We start from the raw sequence: 10680 nt of genomic DNA, 5'->3' as shown, positions 1-10680 counted from the left end.
CCCCACTCATTTCAGTGTGGCACATGTCACATACTTGGCCATTGATTTCTTTGTTTAGAATCCTACCCTTCTCCTGTCTATCCACTGGAGAGCTCACGACAATTTCTGTGGTCGGGAATCTCCGTTGCATGGCAGCATTGATGAGGTGATCCACACCATCACTACCACCATTGTTGCCGCAGCTGTATTGGCAGTCCCTTGTTCCTCAGGTTGCCTACGCAAAGCCTTGGTGTTTGCCAGAAATCACTGCAGTCATCAGAAACAGTAGGCGGGCCCTCCAACATTACGCTGATTGTCCTGACACATCCCCTGCACCAGACTGCATCCATTCCCAAATAATTAAACATCTGTCAGCAAATTACCAGCGCCACCTCCTTGCCATCTTCAACAGCATCTGGAGTGATGGCAAATTTCCTTCACATCGTTCCAGTGCTAAAACCTGATAAAAACCCACTAGATGTGAATAGCTGTCGTCCTATCAGTCTCACCAAAGTTCTGTGCAAGCTGGTCAAACAAATGGTAAGCTGGCAGTTTTCACTGAGGTCACTCCACTACTGACAACTTTGTCTACCTGTAGTCTGCCATCCAAACAACCTTTTCCTGGCGTCAAGAGTGTTAGTGCCATCTTTTTTGACCTGACGAAAGCCTACAATACCACTTGGTGACATATCTTCATTACATGCATGAGTGGGGTCTCGAGTCCCGCTCCTGACTTTTATATGGAATTTTTTGTCACTCCATACTTTCAGAGTTCGAGTCAGTGCTTCACACAGTTTGCCCCACATCCAAGAGAATGGGGTCCCACAGGGCTCTATACTCAGCGCCCCCACCCTTCCCCCCTTTTAATTGCCATTAATAGTCTTGCAGCTGCAGTGGGGTCATCTGTATCCCCTTCTTATATGCTGATGATTTTTGCAGTTCCTTCGGCTCCTCTTCTATTGGTGTGGCTGTATTCCGACTGCATGGAGCCATATGAAAGGTGCAGTCATAGACCCTCGCTCACGACTTCCAGTTTTCAGCCGTCAAAACTTGCCGTCATGCACTTCTGCCATCATCGTACTGTCCATCCACATCCACAACTTTACCTTGATGAACAACTACTTAATGTGGTGGAGACTTACCAGTTTTTGGGACTGGTCTTCAATGCCCACTGAATTTGGCTTCCCCATCTTCGTCAGCTTAAGGACAAGCGCTGGCGGCATCTTAATATTATTCGATGCCTGAGTCACACCAACAGGGGTGCTGATTACCCTACACTGCTACAGCTGTACAAAGCCCTTGTGCAGTCCCGTCTTGACTAAGGGAGCCTGGTGTATGGTTCAGCAACGCCCTCAGCGTTGCAGCTGATGGAACCTATACACCACTGTGGAGTTTGACTTGCGATGGGAGCTTTCCGAATGATCCCAGTGAAAGCCGCCTTGTGGAAGCTGGGGTTCCTTCCCTGCAGATCAGGTGACAGAACTGCATGTGAATTATACCGCCCACGTTCATAGTTCGCCTCACCATCCAATTGACCGTCTCCTTTTCCCTAAATGGTGATCCATCTACCACAATGACGGCCCAGATCGGGGATTCCAATTGCAGTCTGTGTCCAGTTGTGCTTACTGAAATCGAGACTTAACTTCTACCAACTTTCCTGAGGGTCCACTCCTGTATACCTCCATAGTCCATGCCTCGGCCACAGCTTTGTCTGGATCTACTGCAAGGCCCAAAAGGCTCAGTTCCACCTGAGGCCCTCTGCCAGCGATTTTTCTCTATTCTTGATGAGATCCAGGGCTCAGAAATAGTCCACACTGATGGCTCAATGGTCATACTGGTTTGGCTTACGCTTATGTTGGACATAATGAACAGCTCTCCTTGCTGGATGACTGCAGTGTTTTCACTGCAGAATTGGTAGCTAGCTCTCACACTCTTTAGCATATCCACTCCTGCGCAGGTGAGTCCTTCGCCATCTGTAGTGACTCTGTAAGCAGCCTGCAAGCTCTCAACCAGTGCTTCCTTCACCATCCTTTGGTAATGACCATCCAGGAGTCTCCTTGAGATTTAGTGTCCTTCATTTGGACCCCAGGACATGTCAGGATCCCAAGCAATTAACTTGCTGTCAGACTGGCCAAACAGGCTACCAGGTAAACCAACTCTTGAGATCGGTCCACCAGAGTATGATCTCCGATCGGTCTTGCACTGTAAAGTTTTCGGGATATGGGATACTGAATGGTGCACACTCTGGAGACAATCCATGCAAGCCTCTTGCGGGGACTCCGTTGCCCTTTGCTGTCTCCGCATTGGCCATACTTGATTAACTCGTGGTCATCTCTGCTGTCGCGAGGTGTTGCTATGGTTCCCACTTGACTGTCATCCACATATTGTTGGACTGCCCAATTTTAGCTGCCCGTCACACTGCCAATAGTGTTTGGAGACAATGCCTCAATGGCTGATATAGTTTTACATATTATTTGTGAGAGAGGTTTTTATCACACAATCTAATGGTAGGCGTTTGACCTTCTCCCCCAGGCTTCCACCTTTCAGAATGGCTGGCTCATCCTTGTTTCTTCTTGTGATCAGCCACCCCACTTTATCTACTATATTCTTTTAATACCTTCTACCACTTTTTTCCTTTCAGTGCATTTTCTCCCCTTTTGTCTTGCCTCTTTCATTTTCTCTTTCAGTATGTTTCCCAGTTAGTTTTGAGCCTTTTTTGCTTCCCAGACTCTTTTGGGAGATGGTTTTCTCCGTTACCTGTTTGAATGTGGAAAGACCCTGCAGTTTGGGCCCTTTCTCTCCGAACCAACCAATCTGAAAGTAGTGAAAATCCTCTTGTAGTACAAAATGGTTATATGTACATACTGTGCAGAGGCTATTGTTAACATAAATAGGTTTCATTTCGGTGACTCTTTGAAGCTGAGACTCTACAAAAAATATTAAATATTATCACGTATGTCACCTCTCTTCAACTACAATATTCATACACCAAATAAAAGTAGACACTTCTAAGATTCCAGCAAGGGACAAAACATCGATGTTTGTCTTAAGATGTAACTACAATGTAACCTCAAATTTAGGTGTCAGTCATTATGAACTGGATAATGCAAGCTATCTTTTTGTGTCATATAATGTATCTTCTTGGCAGATACCTGTGACTCTGCATTAGCTGCTTGTCTCTTGTTTGATTACACAGCTCTAACGATTCCAAAAATGTGACAATTTTGTAATTGAAAGCCGGATGTTCTACCATATTCCTTTTTTCTTGCATCTGTCCTACTCCACTCACTCACTCCTAATGATCCTCGCTGTCTTTCTCTGACCACCTTATCAGGGACACAGTTGAAGAACAAAGGGGAGAGTGCCTCCATGGACTCCAGTTTTGATCTTCAAGCACTATGAAAGCCTACCTTAGATGTTGTGTTGCTGAAGGTCTGTTTCCTCCAAAATTTGAAAATTTTTGGTGTCCACTGAATCTGAGACTTTCGTCAAGTCTACAAAGGTGATGTGAAATTTTTGATATGTGATTACATTTCAGATTTAAAATTTGTTCCTCATATGATCTGCCCTTTCCGAGTCCTCCTCGGCACTCAACAATTTCTGCTCATTTTATGCTAATATGAAAAAGTGCACCATGAAGGAATTATCGGATTGGGACGAAAATCAGTAGATGAGATGTACATTGAGGTGATAAAAGTCATAGGATACCTCCTAATATTGTGTCGGACCTACTTTCGCCTGACTTAGTGCAGCAACTTGATGTGGCATGGACTCAAGTCGTTGGAAGTCCCCTGCAGAAATGTTGAGTCATGTTTCCTCTACAGCCATCCATAACTGCGAAAGTGTTGCCAGTGTAGGAGTTTGTGCACAAACTAACCTCTCAATTATATCCCATAAATATTCAATGACCTTCATTTCGGGCGATCTTGTGGCCAGATTATTCACTCAATTTGACCGGAAACCAACGTGAACAATTGTGGCCAGCTGACATGGTGCTTTGTCATTCACAAAAATTCCATCATTTTTTGGAATCACGAATGGCTGCAAATGGTCTCCAAGTAGCACAACATAATCATTTTCAGTCAATAATCAGGCCTGAGGACCTAGTCAGTTCCATGTAAACACATCCATCACCTGCTTGCATAGTGCCTCGTTGACAATTTGGGCCTACGGCTTCATGGGGTCTGTGCCACATTCGAAATCTACCATCAGCTCTTACCAAATGAAATTGGGACTCATCTGACCAGGCATGGTTTTCCAGTTGTCTAGGGTCCAACTGATACCGTCACATGCTCATGAGAGGTACTTCAGATGATGTGCTATCAGCAGGGCACTCTTGTCAGTCGTCGCTGGCTACAATAGGCCATTAATGCCAGATTTTGCCACACTGTCCCAATGGATACATCCATCACACGTCCCTCATTGGTTTCCATGGTTATTTCACACAATGTTGCTTGTCTTTTAGCACTGACAACTCTACGCAAATGCCACTGGTCTTAATTATTAAATGAAGGCTGTCGTCCAGTGCATAGTCTGTGGTGTGAGGTAATGCCTAGAATTTGGTATTCTCAGCACTCTTGACATACGGATCTCGAAATATTGAATTCCCTAACAATTTCCGAAATGGAATATCCCTTGCATCTAGCTCCAACTATCATTCCGAGTCCAGAGTCTGTCAATTCCTGCCATTTTATACTTTGTGTCTGCAATACTACTGCCATCTGTATTTACATATTGTTATCTCATGACTTGTCACCTCAATGTACATGTGCAGACAAAAAAATGATTGCAACTGAAGAAAAATTGGATGATTTATGCAAGAGAATGACCTTCACAAATTGAGCAAGTCAATAACGTGCTGGTTCACCCCTGACCATCACGCAACCAGTTACTTGGCTTGGCATTAATTGATAGAGTTGTCAGATGTCCTCCTGAGGAATGTAATGCCAAATTATGTTCAACTGGCGCATTAGATCATTGAAATTCTGAGCTGCTTGGTTGTATCCCAGTTGGGGAGAGATCTGATGAGCTTGCTGGCCAAGCAAGGCCATTATGGGCAGAGTTCTCCAAGCAGCATGGAAGTTTGAAGATCTAACATGTCAGGTGGACAGAATTTAAAATGACATACCTCAGGGGGAAATCCAGCAACTCTACCAGCTGAGTAACTGCTTGCATAAGGGCCAGAAGTGGACAACTGCATTATTGACTTGCTCAATTTGTGAAATTCTCTCTCTTTCATGAAATACATTTGCAGTTGTGAATGTTGGCAGCCATCAGCCATATAATGGAATGACAACAATGAATATTTATGCCAGAGCAGGACTCGAATCCAGATTTACAGCTTATTACACGCATGCATGTCGGAAGGAACATTGCATCATACTTCTGAACAACACAGGTACTGCTGTATCATGTCTCTCTTTCTCTTGAATAAATCATCCAATTTTTATAAAGTTGTAATCTTTTTTTTTTCTGTAGTTGTACATAACATCCACCAATTTCTGTCCCATTTGGATAATTCCTTCATGGCGCATCATTTTTAAGAATCTGTCAGTTCAATGATAACTTTCTCTTTTAACATACTTCAGGAGTTCTACAATGATCCCACCATCCCAAGGAGATTTACTGTTCTTAAATATATTTATAATGTTCCTTATGTCTTCTGCAATTTGGTAGTTCTGAGTTGTAATTTAATGTTGAACGTCTCAGTTTAGCAGATCTTCAGAGTACTTTGCGACAGCTGGTATTTTTCCATGTCACCATGTACTAACTTTCAACACCAACTGACTCTCACTTACTGACACTCTGTTTCTCCTCCTGCAGTTGACCACATGTATCTCCTTTCCCCCCAGGTAAACTGTTTCCTTTGCAGGATACACATACACCATGTGATCAAAAGTATCTGGACACCTGGCTGAAAATGACTTTCAAGTTTGTGGCACCCTCTATCAGTAATGCTGCAATTCAATATTGTTGGCCCACCCTTAGCCTAGATGACAGTTTTCACTCTCACGGGCATACGTTCAATCAGGTTCTAGAAGGGTTTCTTGGGAAATGGCAGCCCATTATTCATGGAGTGCTGCACTGAGGAGGTGTGTCGATGTTGGTTGGTGAGGCCTGGCATGAAGTCAGTTTTCCAAAACATGCCAAAGGTGTCCTATAGGATTCAGGTCAGGACTCTTTGCATGCCAGTCCATTACAGGGGTGTTATTGTCATGTAACCATTCCACCACAGGCAGTGCATTATGAACAAGTGCTTGATCATGTTGAAAGATGCAGTCACCATTCCCGAATTGCTCTTCAACAGTGAGAAGCAAGAAGGAGGCCTGTGATGTGATACTGCCATGCAAAACAACAAAGGGTGCAAGCCCCCTCCATGAAAAACACGACCACACCGTAATACTACCGCATCTGAATTTTACTGTTGGCATTTCACACTCTGGTAGAAGATGTTCACCTGGCATTTGCCATACCCACACCCTGCCATCGGATCGCCACATTATGTATTGTGATTTGTCGCTACACACAATGTTTTTCCACTGTTAAATCTTCTAATCTTTACACTACTTACATCAAGCAAGGTGGTGTTTGGCATAAACTGGCATGATGTGTGGTTTATGAGCAGCCACTTGCCCATGAAATCCAAGTTTTCTCACCTCCTACCTAACTGTCGTAGTACTTGCAGTGGATCCTAATGCAGTTTGGAATTACTGTGTGATGGTCTGGATAGATATCTGCCTATTACACATTACGACCCTCTTCAACTACTGGCGATCTCTATCAGTCAACAGACGAGGTCGGCCTGTACGCTTTCGTGCAGTATGTGTCCCTTCACGTTTACACTTCACTATCACATCTGAAACAGTGGGCCTAGGGATGTTCAGGAGTGTGGAAATCTCACGTACAGACATATGACACTAGTGACACCCAATCACCTGACCATGTTTGAAGTCCGAGAGTTCCACAGAGCACCCCATTCCGCTCTCTCCCAATGTCTAATGACTACTGAGGTCGCTGATATGGAGTAACTGGCAGCACAATGCACCTAATATGAAAAACATATGTTTCTGGGGATGTCTGGATACTTTTGATCACTTAGTGTATCTCAGAGCTGTCATTTTGAATGCCCTTCTCGGCATGTCTCTATCACCACACGATTACCCAAACAAACAATCCTAGAAGAGCATTGGGTGATATCCATGTTTTTGTTAAAGATGTTTAAATTGATAAGATATTTGTTGTTTTCTGAAAAGCTTTCCTTGCCATTGGCAGTCCGCATTTTATATCTTTAATTTCACTGTTCACGTAGGGTCTCATTTACTGCATTTAGTGCCTCATTTCCTAACCTGATTCCCTAACATCCTCTGATTTTATTTGTCTGCACAACATTACCACTGTTTTAATTTGCTGATGTTCACCTTATAACCTCTTTTCAAGATACTATGAATTCCATTCAACCTGCATCTGACTGTTACACTGCCAATGGAAGACCTTTCTCCTCACAGAACTTTAATCAACTTTTTGAATTGCTCTTTGGTGTTATTTACATTTTGTACATAACATTCAAAAGGTTTTTCCCCTAAGCATACAAATGGTATCAATGTGGATCAGGCTTATCCAAATTTTAACAAAACTTGTCAAGATCAATGGGTACACAGCAAATTGTGTAATTCCTTGGCTTATGAAAAGGTAATAAACTGACCTGGTAACAGCACATCAATTAATGGAAAGTACAGTGTCCCATTCAAAAGAGGTCCCCACAAACATAGTAATTCCTCCGAAATTGCACCGTGTAACTTTTGACGTGGCAACACTGCAACATCATTTGATGCAACAGGGTGTTTCTGTGCATCACGGGTGCTGGAGCTCAGTGTTTAGTGACAGTGTATTGCTATTCTCTTGAAGGAGTTTCTTGTGAGACAATATTGGATTAATGGTTCCATCAAGGCATGTCAGTGAATTTTTATCGAACCCTTTGGTGACTAGCAAATACCATCTAAGTGCTGCATACAAAAGTTAGTGAGCAAGAGTGGTGGAACAGTGTTGAATCTTCAGAGTGGGGGATTGCTGCTCTTATTGGGAAAAAAGTGACTGATGTGAAACAATTGCTGACCTCTCCTGCAATTCTGGTCAACGTTTTATCTCAGGAATGTGGGACGTCATTTTGCTGTTTATTTCTGCAGTTTATTGCTCAAGCCAGGAATATTGTGGTACAAATGGTTCAGTGACGAGGTGGGGTTCCACACCTTTGGCTATGTAAACTCTCAGAATACATGTTTGTTGTGTAACGAAAATCCACATGCATTTGTCGAGAAATCCCTACATTTACAAAAGATTGGCGTGTTCTGTGTAATGTCACATCGCCGGCTCAATTTTTTTCGAGTCTACTGTGACAAGTGAAGTTTGGATCAAAATGTTTCGGGAATTTGTGAACTAGTTGGACGATGAAAAACTTGCCCTCTGCTGATACCAACAGGATGGTACAATACACTACATGTCTCGAGTGACAATGGCTGAGGTCTAATCATTTTTTCCCCCGCAGAGTGATTCCAAAAAGACTGTGGCCCCCAAGGTCACCTAATTTAAGACTACATGACTTCATAATCTGGGGTGGCCTAAAAGGCAAGGTCTACACGAATAAACCACACAACTTGGAAGATTTATGAGCGATCATGATACTTTAAATCTAGGCAGTAACTCCAGAGGTTCTAGCAGCAATTTTTGAGAACCCGCAGTGTTGTGTTCAACTGTGTTTACAAGTCACTTCTAGCACCTTTTGTGATTCACCTTTACTTTCCCATGAACAAGGTATGGCAGTATGGCATGTCGATTTTTATGCAAAGCCTTTAACAGATAACGAAAACAAGGTGAAACTACGTACAGATGACATGAGGTTGGGCGGCCACCCCTCAGTAGTAGATGCCAGATGTAGGTCAGGCAGACTGGTAAAACAGGAGAGACAGGAACCTGGGTGGAACTAACATCAGACTTTAATGCTGGTCAGAGTAAAAATGTGTGTGAACACACAGTACACTGAACACTCCTAACGATAGGTCTCCGCAGCTGACGACCCATGCATGTGCCAATGTTAATACCACGACAGCGGCAACTATGACAAATGGGCGTGTGACCGTTGGCACAGTGGCAGAGTGCTGCATGGTCTGATGAATCACAATATCTTCTTCATCATGCCAATGGTAGGGTGCGAACCCGATGTCTTCCAGGGGAAACGCTCCTTGACACCTACACTGTGAGGCATACATGAGTCCAGTGGAGCTAGCGAAATGCATGATGATGGCCCAAGCAGCATCATACACTGGTTGCAGACAAAGTACACCCCTTCATGATGGTCATGTGGCATTTTTCACAAGGCCAGAAGTGAGATGGAATGGTTCGAGGAACACAGTGACGAGTTCCAACTGATGTGCCAGCCCGCAACTCGCCAGATCTGAAACTGATCAAACACACCTAGGATGTGATTGAACATGGCATCAGAGCTCACTGGATCCCCTCCCCGGCATTTATGGGAATTAGGTAACTTTCGTGTGCAGATGTGGTGCCATCCAGTGAAGTACAAAGACCTACATCTACATCTACATCTACATTGATACTCCGCAAGCCACCCAACGGTGTGTGGCGGAGGGCACTTTACGTGCCACTGTCATTACCTCCCTTTCCTGTTCCAGTCGCGTATGGTTCGTGGGAAGAACGACTGTCTGAAAGCCTCCGTGCGCGCTCTAATCTCTCTAATTTTACATTCGTGATCTCCTCGGGAAGTATAAGTAGGGGGAAGCAATATATTCGATACCTCATCCAGAAACGCACCCTCTCGAAACCTGGCGAGCAAGCTACACCGCGATGCAGAGCGCCTCTCTTGCAGAGTCTGCCACTTGAGTTTATTAAACATCTCCGTAACGCTATCACGGTTACCAAATAACCCAATGACGAAACGCGCCGCTCTTCTTTGGATCTTCTCTATCTCCTCCGTCAACCCGACCTGGTACGGATTCCACACTGATGAGCAATACTCAAGTATAGGTCGAACGAGTGTTTTGTAAGCCACCTCCTTTGTTGATGGACTACATTTTCTAAGCACTCTCCCAATGAATCTCAACCTGGTACCCGCCTTACCAACAATTAGTTTTATATGATCATTCCACTTCAAATCGTTCCGTACGCATACTCCCAGATATTTTACAGAAGTAACTGCTACCAGTGTTTGTTCCGCTATCATATAATCATACAATAAAGGATCCTTCTTTCTATGTATTCGCAATACATTACATTTGTCTATGTTAAGGGTCAGTTGCCACTCCCTGCACCAAGTGCCTATCCGCTGCAGATCTTCCTGGATTTCGCTACAATTTTCTAATGCAGCAACTTCTCTGTATACTACAGCATCATCCGCGAAAAGCCGCATGGAACTTCCGACACTATCTACTAAGTCGTTTATATATATTGTGAAAAGCAATGGTCCCATAACACTCCCCTGTGGCATGCCAGAGGTTACTTTAACGTCTGTAGACGTCTCTCCATTGATAACAACATGCTGTGTTCTGTTTGCTAAAAACTCTTCAATCCAGCCACACAGCTGGTCTGATATTCCGTAGGCTCTTACTTTGTTTATCAGGCGACAGTGCGGAACTGTATCGAACGCCTTCCGGAAGTCAAGAAAAATAGCATCTACCTGGGAGCCTGTAT

Source organism: Schistocerca piceifrons, chromosome 1, assembly GCF_021461385.2.
Source record: "Schistocerca piceifrons isolate TAMUIC-IGC-003096 chromosome 1, iqSchPice1.1, whole genome shotgun sequence".
Taxonomy (NCBI): Eukaryota; Metazoa; Arthropoda; class Insecta; order Orthoptera; family Acrididae; genus Schistocerca; species Schistocerca piceifrons.
Note: the sequence above shows the minus strand (reverse complement) of the source record.